Source organism: Prionailurus viverrinus, chromosome B1 (genome assembly GCF_022837055.1).
Source record: "Prionailurus viverrinus isolate Anna chromosome B1, UM_Priviv_1.0, whole genome shotgun sequence".
In the NCBI taxonomy this organism is placed as follows: domain Eukaryota; kingdom Metazoa; phylum Chordata; class Mammalia; order Carnivora; family Felidae; genus Prionailurus; species Prionailurus viverrinus.
In genome coordinates, this window is record NC_062564.1 from 160,052,657 (window position 1) to 160,065,078 (window position 12,422).

Consider the following 12,422-nt stretch of genomic DNA (forward strand, 5'->3'; position numbering starts at 1 on the left):
CCAACTCATTTCATGCTCACAGCAGGGGCTGTTATTATCCGCATTTACAAATGGAACCAGGTCCAGAGGGGTTAAGCAATTTGTACAAGATCACACAGTAAGAAGTACAATCGACACAATTTGGGGAAATGCTATCTGAGAACATCTATGGAACTTATGTAACATTAGTAGTGGGCTGGGGAGACAAGCAAGACCTTCTAGGTCATTAACTATCTCATTAAATTATTCTCCAAAGTCTTCCAGTGACAGTGATAGCGAGTATATGCTTTATAAGCATCATTCAAAAGTTAATGGTAGAATAAGAGCTACCATTACTGTGCAGGAAGGGGCTGGGGGGTACTGAAGTGCTATTTTGGAACAAGTGGGATTATCAGTAACCCTGACCCTGAAGTCTTTTCTCTGATAAGTGATCACAAATATGCAGGTATGGTCCTTTAGTGCTCGGAAGATCTGATTTTGGATTTAGAGAACCTGAATTCTGTATCTGATTATGTGACCCTGGAAAAGTCACTTACACTTTCTAAGTCTCCATTTTTTCACCAGGTAATGAGGCTATGATACCAATTGTCATACCCACCTAATGGAATTGTTGGCAACCTTAGAGAGACACTCTACAAGAAAATGTTTTCTAAACTGAAGAGTGTTATGCAAATATGCTATCATTGTATTGCATTCAAATGTACTTATTCTGCAGATATTTTCTATCCACAGTAATATTTTCTATACAGATACAGGATTAATTGCTGCCACTTCCTAAGAGAAAGGAGCTTTAGTTATTTTTGCATGTTGCCCCAGTATGCTCAAAGACACCATGGCTTGATTAAAGTATGAGCTATTTATTCAGTCCTTAACCAGCAAACTCTAGCAGTTTTTATTTCTGATATTCCAAAGAAATCTTTAGTCTGAGTATCTAGACCAGGCTTGAATACCTCTGAATTGTCAGGATAGTTTAAAAGGGCCCACCTATCACAGAAAAGTAAATAAGCCTCTAGTGATTGAGGTAACTAAGCTAAATAAGCCTGAAAATAAAGAAAAACTGCTCTTTTAAACTTTACGTGGCTCAAAAATATATAAGCAATGCAAGTAATAGATATTCAAAAACTAAATTGAATCAAAAATGTGATATATTACAGGTGGTTCTGTAAAGTAATAGGCCACCCTTTGCAGAAGGCAAAGCAAATTTGAAGTTGCCCCTGGGATTACTAGAAAGCACAATAATTCTAGAGGCCTAACGATGATTTTTCCTCAGAACAAAATTACTACATATCTATAGATTTAATGCACTGAGGTCAAAAGTAAAAACTTTGAAGGTTCATGGAAAAAGACAGAAAAGTAGATTAAGATACTATCCCTTGCTAAAATCTTCTTGGTTCCATTTCTCCATTATCCCCCCTTTTTGCCTCCCTTAATAAGACGATCCAAGGAAGTGGTGGGGTGTCATGGAAAGAGCATGGTTTAGAGTTCAACACACACGGGTGCCAATACCGTGTATCCCAGTTCAAAGCTATTTGGCAAGCCTTTCTCAGCTTGAGTTTCCTCATCTACAAATTGAGCAATGTAATAAACCTGCCTCCAAATTTTGTTATGAGGACAGAATGAGATAATACAAATACAAGCGCCTTGTTGGAACTCCACAGTAAGTGTTGTCTCCTTTAACCCTTTTTCTCTAAACAATGCCATCCCAACCTTTCCCTGTACCTCCAGACATTTCAATGTCTGAATTTGTGGCATGGTTTCCCACTGGCAATTAGCATTGTTCATTCGAAGTAGTGTTTTGACTATTGGAAACTCCTCCAATAATCATATAACAAAACCCTTACTCTACCACTAACTTTTGAATGATGCGTATGAAGCATATTCTCTCTGGCATGGTGAGACTTCGGAGAATTTAAGGAGATAGTAACGGCTCAGAAGGTCTTGCTTATATCCTCCCACAGGTCACTTTTAAAGATAAACTATATTCTCTAGTTTGTCTCAGAAGCCATTTATGAATCTGACTTTCATGAATTTGACCAACACATTTCAATTAATTTATAATTCCCAAAAGGATCATCCCTTTGTGAAATGAATGCTATAAATATAGAACTTCCTAGAATAGTAGTAATGACAAACATAATGGACATGTTCAACTACTTTCACTAGATTTTCAGAATTGTTTTGGACTTAATTATTTACCCTTGTTTCATACTTAACCCTTTTATTTGTGTTGCTTTATTGTAGTTGTTGTTTACTTCTATTGTCTATGCAACATTACCATCAAAAGGCACAAAAATGATTTTTAATATTCACATGTTGGAACAAATAGACAAGAATAGCTTTGACCACAAACCGAAAAAGAAGAATGAAAGGGGCTAACACTGCCAGATATTATAAAAAACCAGAATGCAGAAAAATTTGAAAATCTCCTTGTAACTCACTTAACCCTCTTCTGTTCTCAGAGAAGATGAAAGCCCAAAAGACATCTTGTTAAGAACCATTAGACAAGCAAGTCACTTTGCTTAAAAAGGTGCTTTGCTTTAAATTAAATGTTATCGCTGTCCTTTGCAATCAGAGAGAAAGCAAGCAAGAGACCAGACACAAAAGTCTCTTCTTATAATTGGTCTGCAATAAAGCTATCTTTAGTATTTAATATGAAATGTTGTGATTCACACCATCAGCACAGATATTTGAATATATGTTACAATAGTGAATCTAAAGCCAAATTATTATCCCTATTATATATTCTTCTCATTTAATCTCATCCCACAGAATCAAGGGCATCTGGATATTCCAACACAAGAGGATTAACTCTTGGAAAAGTCATTAATGCTGCTTGCCACTTATTTCCAGTTCCAGGTAGTTTTGCAAATGGCAAATTGGCATTTCCTGATCGGGTGAAGCCCTGTGACTCTCTCTGACTTTGAGTTATAGAGGAAGTTACATGTGTAATTTGTAGGCTGCACATTTCATTGCCAACGTGATGACAGATGCTCAAGCACCTTTTCTCTTGACACAGTAACCAGCAGCATCTGAGATGGCAGAAGCCCTACTACCCAGGGTCACTGCATGACTCTATGACTCTGATGAGCAGAAGCTCTCTGCCAGCCTGTGGTGATGCTTACCATAGTCTCCCTTAAACTCTAGTTTTTTGATCTCCCCTACTAGATTATAAGCTTTCTGAGGACAAGGGCTAGATCTAATTCACTTGTATATTCTTCGTAAAGAATAGTGTCTATAGACAACAGAAACTCAATACTATTTGCTGAATAACTAAATGCATTTACAATAGACTCCAACCCTACAAAGTAATTAGACATATTTGCATATTGTACAAAAAACATAGTATGCTCTTACTAAACTATTACTTCTATATAAGATAATCACCTAGCTTATCATGTTGTGCAAACCAAGTACGTATTTTCATCTTGGGCAGAAAGTATGTGGGTTTTTCAATTCTAACAAGGACAAAGATAAAAAGATAAATCTTTACCACATATGTGAGAGATTCCAGACTATAGGGAGTCAGACACACCTGCTCCCTATGATGCAAATCATTTACTAGTATTAGGGAAAGGCTTACACTCAACCCAGCTACTTGTGATTATGGTACTGCACACTTATTCTGACAAAGTAAGCCAGCTGGGAAAAATGATAATAATATTAAATGATGACCTTGATGAAAACAATTATTTTCCACATCTATTGGTTCATATTTCCCTACTGGCTATTTTTATTTTAACCAATGGTGCCTCTTTATATTGTGAAATGAAACTTCTGAACTTGCATGTTGCTTTCAGATAAACACAATGTTCCCTAGTCTGCTTGTGCTATTTCCTAATGTTAATAGATCCAGCAACTCCTCTTTCGAAGGGTTAAATCTTCTAAACAGTTGGCTCTGTTAAACGCATTCCTTGTATTTTTAGTTGAGCATTAGACTAAAATATCTTCAGTTAAGATGCCCTTTCCAAGTAATTTGTTGATGTATTTGATTAGCTGTCTCCCCCTCTTCCCAGAATATGCCTATGATAACATGCACAGATGCTGAAGTCATTTTATTTACCCAACATTCCATAATAATTCTCGTATAGTCAGCATTTAAAAACAAAATCTTCCAAAACATTCTTATGCTTTTATTTCTTATATTATCTTAATTATTCATCATTAATATTTTTATAACTACTATTTTATTACATTTAGTTCACAAAATTGATATAATAAAACCAGGCAAAGCTATTTATTAAATCTTCATGATTCCTCAAAGTTCTCTTAAGTATTTCCTACCATGATATTTAAAACAACCAACCAAAACACACCTTAGGCCCAAGTTCTCTTTTTTGTGCACCTATTCATGAGCAAACAAAAGCCACTTCATAATTCACCCTTTCTTCTCTTCCTCATAGGAAGTAGAAACCTATCTCCCTTTTTAATAACAGAATTTTTATTTTAACTTGGATACATAAAATAAGAGTCTTAAAAACTCTTCTTCTCCCTAGATTTTGAAACTTTAATTAAAATGTCTCAGTTGATCTATCTGCTAATGATTATTTGGACAATGATGCAGAGAATCCTTTTTCTCAAAGGAATGAACACCTTCTAAGCCAAGAACAGCTTTGGGTCCAGATGTTACTGTTGTTCATTCTCACCATTAATCACCAAACACTGCAGTAGGACCCACCATGGATATTATTCAAACAGAGACTCAATTAAATTCAGAGGCAGTCCATTTAATCTTCATCAGCTCAAACAATGGCAACTTCATTTTTCTCAACCAAATGTTAAGTCAGAGAAGAGAAACTTCAAAGATTTTCATTTCATTCAATATTGTTATAAAGTAACTGGATTTACAGTTTGACTTTGGACAAAGGAGAGCCACAGCATTTGCTGGAAGGCAATACTATAGGGAAGAAGAAGCATCCTGCACCAGTAGGCACAAGTTGCAGTAATTTTATGATAAAAAAGAAAAAGATTCATTTGCTCCCTTAAAAGCTGTGATAACTTAAGAAAGAAATAAAATATTCTGTTTAGACTCTGCAGTGTGAAGATGGATGTGGGGTAGGAAAAGAGCCAGGAAACCAGAATGGAAAGAGGAAAAGGGGACACATCTAATTCTTACATCATTCACTTCATCTAGACCAAAGTGGGAAAATAGCTCCTCAGGAGGGTCCTGCTAGAAAGCAGCCTGTGGGCATGATGAATGAGGCATCTATAATTAAGTGCGGCCTCAAACTGCTAAAGACCTTTCTTACTATGGTCATAACATTGACATTTTTTAAAGTAGGGTAAATGCAGAAGGAGGGCTAACTAGATGTCTTTAGTGATTAGTTTGGATCATGACTACTTACTCCAAGGGTTTCCAGTAGGATAATAAAGCCTTATTGAGAAGACCTTTCTAGTGCTTGCTTCGACAGCACATATACTAAAATTGGAGAAGACCTTTCTACACCATCTCTGTATTTACTCAGTGTTCTCCAGAGAAACAACACAAATAACATATAGAAAGACAGACAGACAGAGATTTATTATAAGGAAGTAACACACAATTATGGAGGCTGACAAGTCCTAAGATCTCCTGGGCCAGCTGCAGACTCGGGAGAATGGAAGTTGTAGTTCTTGTCTGAAAGCTGGCAAGTTCAAGACCCAAGAAGAGATGATATTTGAGTTCAAGTCCAAAGGAAGGAAAAGATTGATGTCCAGCTCAAGTACCTCAAGATATTCCCTCTTACCCGGCTTTTTATTCTATTCAGGCCTTCAACTGATTGGATGGGGTCCACTCACATTAGGGAGGGAAATCTGCATTACTCAGTCTACCAATTCTAATGGTAACCTCATTCAAAAACACCTTCACAGACACACCCAGAATGTTTCACCAAATATCTGGGTACCCCATTGCCTGGTCAAATTGCTACATAAAATTAACCATCATAATCTGTAACATGGTGAGCAAATTAGAGACATTAGAAATCTCCCTACACAAATATCTTATAGATTATGTGGAAGGAGGCAGGAATGTGATGAAAACTTAAGAGTCTTATAACTTCCTTTCAAACCCTTTCCTAAAGCAACTAGATCCTGACAGAATGAGAGAAATGCTCTTATTCATGATAATAGTATAAAATAATAATAATAATAATGGCAAACACAAATATAGTACTTATCATGTGCCAGGCACTGTTTAAGTACATTTTATGAACTCCTTCAATACTCACAACAATCTTTTTATTTATTTATTTTGAGAGAAAGAGAGGGCGGGAGAGGGGCAGAGAAAGAGGGAAAGACAGAATCTAAGCAGGGTCCAATAAGGGGCTTGATCTCATGAACTGCATGATCATCACCTGAGCCAAAATCAAGAGACACTGAAACAAATGAGCCACCCAGGTGCCCCTTATTTTTTTTTCAACTCACAACAACCTTTTGACGTGAATGAGGAAACTGAGGCAGAGAGACACTGCTTAATTTGCCCAAGGTCACAGAACTAGGAAGTGGCAAAGTGGCTAGTCCCATTCAAGCTCTCTGGCTCCAGAAGTCCATATGCTATGTCTCATTTAAGTGAGCACTGAGTGTTCATTATGTGGTGACGAGTAGGACAAGTCTTTGCTTTCAGGAAATGAAAGAGTGGCTGTGATGCTTACAAAATGTATCACTCATCCTGATCCAGAGATCAAGAAGGCCTCATCATCTGGGAAGTGTGTAATGTAGCACTGAAACCTATGGACAGTCCAGTCCAACTCATACCTTTGTCCCTCTCTCCCTCTGGATAAGCTTCACCTCAAAGAAATGACACGGGAGCAGGTGGTCCTCAGGTCACATCTCTCTGGCCTGGACTACTAATTAACTACCACTGATCTATCCACATCTACTGTGCACAATATGCTGGCTCTGGTCTATTCTTCAACCAGCACCCAGAGGTATCTTCTAAAACAAACAAACAAAGCACGGCACATTGCTTTGCTGAAAAGCTTTCAGTGGCTTCCCATTGCTCTTAGAACAAAAGTACATGAATATGATTATGGGCCCTGCACAGCCTGCCCCATTTCCCCTCCACCCTCTTCTCACACCAACGTGCTCTCCCTTTCTCTGTCTGGTCAGGATACCTAGCCCTTCTTTTAGATTGTGTCCTTATCAGGCCCCCTCCTGCCATTGCTCCTACCACTCCACTGCCTGAAGAACTCATCCTAGAAGAGTTTATTACAATCAGGCTCTTTTCTTTTCCTTTTTTTAGGTAAGGAACTTAATTTTATTTCTTCAGCCATTAGATACCCTATGGAATCTCAAGCATCTCTTTCTCAGGAGAAACTCTTGACTACTCTTAAGTATATCAGCCCTTACTATAAGCCCTTGTGGCACTGTATGCCTCTGTTGTATAGTACCTCTCACAGTAACAACTGTATGGTTGTAGTAGGTCTATAAGGTTTAAGAAGCTGAGAACAGCATCTTCTTTTGCTTACCATTGCCTGACAGGGTGTCTTAACATAGCAAATAGTAAAAATACTGCCTAGATCCATAAATGACAGAATAGCAATCCGTGTGTGTGTGTGTGTGTGTGTGTGTGTGTGTGTATACATATATATACACTATATATACACTAGCAATCCTAGTATTGTGTGTGTGTGTGTGTGTGTGTGTATATATATATATATATATATATATATATATATATATACGCAAGATCACTGAGGCAAGAAAAGGCATGGCACATGTGAGGAATAGTGAGTAACCCAAGACAGCAGATTAGCACCAGAACTAGAAGGATACCCAGAAAGGATTACAAATAGTGGTTAGGGCTGAATCATTTAGGGTTAGAAATTCAAAATTAAGCTTTCAATTCTGCAGGTAATAGAAAGTCATTAAAAAAATTCTGAGCAAGAGAAACAATTAGATATTATCAGACAATGACTGTAAACATGACCATATACTGGATTTATCCAGGGAGATATAGAAAAATGCCAATGCCAAGGTCCAACCCCAAGAGATCCTGATTTAATTGGTATGGAGTATGCTCTGGACATCAGTTTTCAAAGTTCCCTGATGATTCGAATATGCAGAAAAGTTTGAGAGCCACCCCGTTAGACAAATAATTCTGGAATCTGTTGTTCTTAAATCAGAAAGGGCCACACTGATGGCAGAGAAACTGGTTAGGAAGCTCTCTTATGAGACAAATCTGATCTAGGACAGATCCCAATAATGGAAGGGATGATGTCCTCTTCTGAAAACATTTTGCAAGGGTCAAATGTCAGACTGAGCTGACTAATTGGACACGGGAAATAAGAAAAAAGAAGTGGAAAATGATCCCAGGGTTCCCAGGGCAACAGCATAGATGGTACTGGGACAAATTAACAAATTTAACTGAGAAAGAAAATACAAGAGGAGGGGCAGGGGTGGGAAACAGAAGAAGAGACGAAAGAACGCTGAGCCCATCCCCCTATCAATTTGGCCTTCACCTACCTCCCCTTTCCCCAGAGCTGTCATCACTAAATTAAGCCAAATGTTAGTGCCTGAGAACTCTGCCAGGGGCCAGTGAAAGTCAACAGATTTAGGATGCTGCAGGATAACAGGACATTCATTCCACCTCTGACGGCCCTCTCCTGGGACCTCCCTGCCTGAAGAGTCCCGATATAGAATTCTTCCCAAGAGGACTTCAGTATTTCAGCTGTCACCAGCCCCTGCTGAGAAAGAGGCACGGTTCAGGAGTGAAGATCCAATCACCATGAGCCCATAGATCACAGTCTCCACCTTGACTCCTTAAATTGTGTCACCAAGCAGATGGGAAGCCAGCATTGAACGCAGAGCACAGATGCCGTGTGCTCACACAGAGCATAAGTGAGCTGTGTGGTTCTTCTTTTTAATTTCTTATCTGATAACAAGCTTCCAGTCCCCAGATCAATATTGCCAGCACACTGCTGTGCACCCCACCAGGCATACTTTGTTGTCTCTATTACTCTTTTTAGAGAAATAATTATCTGTGTACACACCTGTGTAAAAATTATTTATAGTTTATCCTTTCTCTTCCCAAATGAAACAATTAAAAGATGTATTTTTTTTAAAGGTTTGTCTCTTCCTTTCACGGTAAAAGTTTGTTGGCAGAAGTCACAGTTTTGTAAATGTGAGGTTTGATCCCTGAGGATCTATAAACAGAGGCTGCTAAAGTGGAGAAAATGTGACAGAGAAGGTGTAAGTCAGTAATTCCTCTCCATAGCATAATGGCACAAGGAAAAAAACACAACATCACATGTCTGAGGAACCTGCAAAATGACCAGCTTCAGCAAAAATGCAGCCCAATCTGTTTCTTGGCTGCCTGGAGAGGCAGAAACAAGAGGAACACCAGGCACTTGACAATACTCTCAGAGATGTAAACTGGAAAGAAGCTCCTTGACACATATTCCCATGAGGATGGCAGGTTTACTATTCAAATGCTGGCCACAGGTAACTCAAGGACTGTCTCCCCATCTACAAATTATCTCTGGTATCTTAACGTAAGCATGCATGTGAGTAATTCTCAACAGTACCCTTGCCCACTTATCCCCTTTTCTTCCCACAAGGTTCAGCCATGTGCCCCAAGAACCACACAAGGGAAACTACTCTCCCCTTAGCCAGTCTTGTCACATAAACATCTTCACCAAGCGAGTTAGAGAACTAGGGTGATTCTTTTACACAGCAGTGTGAGCTCTAGGTTTGCCAGTTATTAAACCAACCTGGTGGCCTTGAGCAAGTATTTAACCTCACTGTATTTTGGTTTCATCATCCATAAAACAGGTTAATAACAGTCTCTAATACAGGATGGCTATGAAAGTAAAATACTTTAACACAGGCATGTGTTACACCTGGCACACAGTGATTATCCCCAGTATATTTTTAGCTGCTGTCACAATTTTTCAAAGAAGCAGTACACTTTAGTGACTAAGAATATGAACTCCACAGCCCAACTACTTGGATTCAAATCCTGACTTTACCACTTCTCAGCTGTGTGATTTAAAACAAGTCATGAACTTCCCTGTGTCTCCATGTTAGTTAACCTACAGAAGAGTAATAATAATGTTATGTATCACAAATCATTATTGTAAGGATTAAACTAAATATGGGGCACCTGGGTGCTTCAGTCGGTTGAGCATCTGACTCTTGATTTTGGCTCAGGTCATGATCTCACAGTTTGTGCAACTGAGCTCTGCACTGTGCTTTCAGCACAGAGCCTGATTGAGATTCTCTCCCTGTACCTCTGCCCCTCCCCAGCTTGTGCTTGCTCTCTCTCTCTCTCTCTCTCTCTCTCTCAAAATAAAGAAACTTTAAAAAGTAAACTAAATATATGTATATAATATGAAAGAGAAATTGAGAGAAACAAAATGAAAGAGAGAGTGCACTATACACTGAATATTTGTGTCCCCTACAAAATTCACATGTTGAAATCTCTTCCCCTAAAGTGATGACATTTGGAGGTGGGGCTCTTTGAAGGTGATTAGGTAATAAGAATGAACCTTCATTCATGAAACTAGTATCCTTATAAAAGAGGTTCCAGAGAGCTCCCTTATGCCTTCTGCAATGTGAAGACACAGTAAAAAGATGAAAGCAAGACCTCACCAGACACTGAATCTTCCTATGTCTTGATCTTGGACTTCTCTGCCTCCAGAATGGTGAAAAGTAAATTTCTGTTGTCTATAAGCCACAGTCTGTGGAATTTTGTTACAGCAGCCCAAGTAGGCCAAGACACACACACACACACACACACACACACACACACACACACACACAACTTAGAACAATTCTTAGCAAATAGTATATAATACATATGCTAGCCATTTTGTTATTATTACTATTTTTACTGTGGGTTAGGACAATATATAATACTAAGTAGTAATGTAATAGCTCATACAATTAGAAGTTTTAGGGCATCTCTCTGACATGTAGGAAGAGCCCTGAATTTTAACTATGATAATTCTTCCCCCTATTATCTCTGAGCTTCACCCTCTTCATCTTTAAAGTGGGTAATAAAATAATCCTCAGTCTGCAACATTACAATAAAAATCAGAAGTCAAATTTGTAGAGAACTGAATCAAGGGACTGAGGCAAGTCTCGAGCCAAATCCCATGCTGACTCTCTTCCCCTCTAGAGTCTGGCCAAGGGAAATATGTACACAAGGAATCAAGTCAGATATGAAAATAAGTGCTGTTCCATAAATTACTTGGAGCTATGTATAAATTCACTAGAATAATCCACAGAACTCAGGAAAGTACTATACTTATGATTAAAGTTTGTATTACAAAGAACACAAATGAAGAGATCCATAGAGCAAAGTCTAGGAGGGTCACAAACACAAAGCTTCTACGTCCTTAGGACACGTCACCCTTCAAACATATCAGTGTATGATTACCAACCAGGGCCCACCTAAACATTGGTGGAATAATCTTTAACACATGACAGAGCTCAATCTCCAGCCCCTATCCATTTCCTAAAGGTCAAGAAGTCACCTGAACCAAAGCCTCAACCCTATAACCATACAATTGGTTTTTCCAAATGGACCAGTCCCCATGCTGACATCTAGGGTCCCAAAAGGAGTAAGCACAAACTCAGGTGTGATCCTGGGTCCCCACAGTGAATAACAAAGACACTCCTGACACTTGGAAAATTCCAAGAGTTTAGAAGCTCCCTCACAAGAACCCAGGACAAAGACCAGAGAAATTCTTTAATATAAAATAAATGGGGAGCTTATAAAATTGCATTTCAATCAATTACCCTGCTATATAAGGCAAATTCAAAAAAGGAACTAGGGGTGCCTAGGTGGCTCAGTTGGTTGGGTGACCAACTTCAGCTCAGGTCATGATCTCGCAGTTTGTGAGTTCGAGCCCTGCATTGGGCTCTGAGCTGACAGCTCAGAGCCTGGAGCCTACTTCGGATTCTGTGTCTCCCTCTCTTTCTCTGCCCCTCCCCTGCTCATACTCTGTCTCTCTCTGTCTCAAAAATAAGTAAAACATTAAAAAAAAAATTTTTTTAAAGGAACTAAAACACTCACTTCAGCCACATGTATACTAAAAACTTGGAACCATATGAAGAAAATTAGTATGGCCCCTGGAGAAGGATGACACACAAATACATGAAGCATCCCATATTTTTAGGAGCAAGTGATGCATCTGACTTTCCTAACACATATAAACAGACACAGAGAGTTAGACAAAATGAGGAAATGGAGGAATGTGTCACAAATGAAAAAATCAGGACAAAATCAGACCAAGAGACCTAAGTGAAATGGAAATAAGTAATATGCCTGACAGACAATTTAAAGTAATAATCATAAAGATACTCACTGGACTTGAGAAAAGAGTGGAGGACATCAGTGACACCCTTAACAAAGATTAAAAAAAAAAAAAGACCCAATCAGAGATAAAGAACACAATGATTGAAATTTAAAAAACACTAGAAGGAAAAAAGAACAGGCTAGAAGAGGCAGAAGAACGAAT

At 38.6% G+C, this 12,422-nt stretch overlaps 1 non-coding gene across 1 annotated transcript; it reads left to right on the forward strand.

Moving 5' to 3' along the window:
* The first annotated feature begins 11,975 nt into the window (after positions 1-11,975).
* LOC125165030 (U6 spliceosomal RNA) lies at positions 11,976-12,078 on the forward strand. The gene has a single exon (XR_007151937.1). It is a non-coding gene; the product is annotated as a U6 spliceosomal RNA (small nuclear RNA).
* Positions 12,079-12,422: the final 344 nt, after the last annotated feature.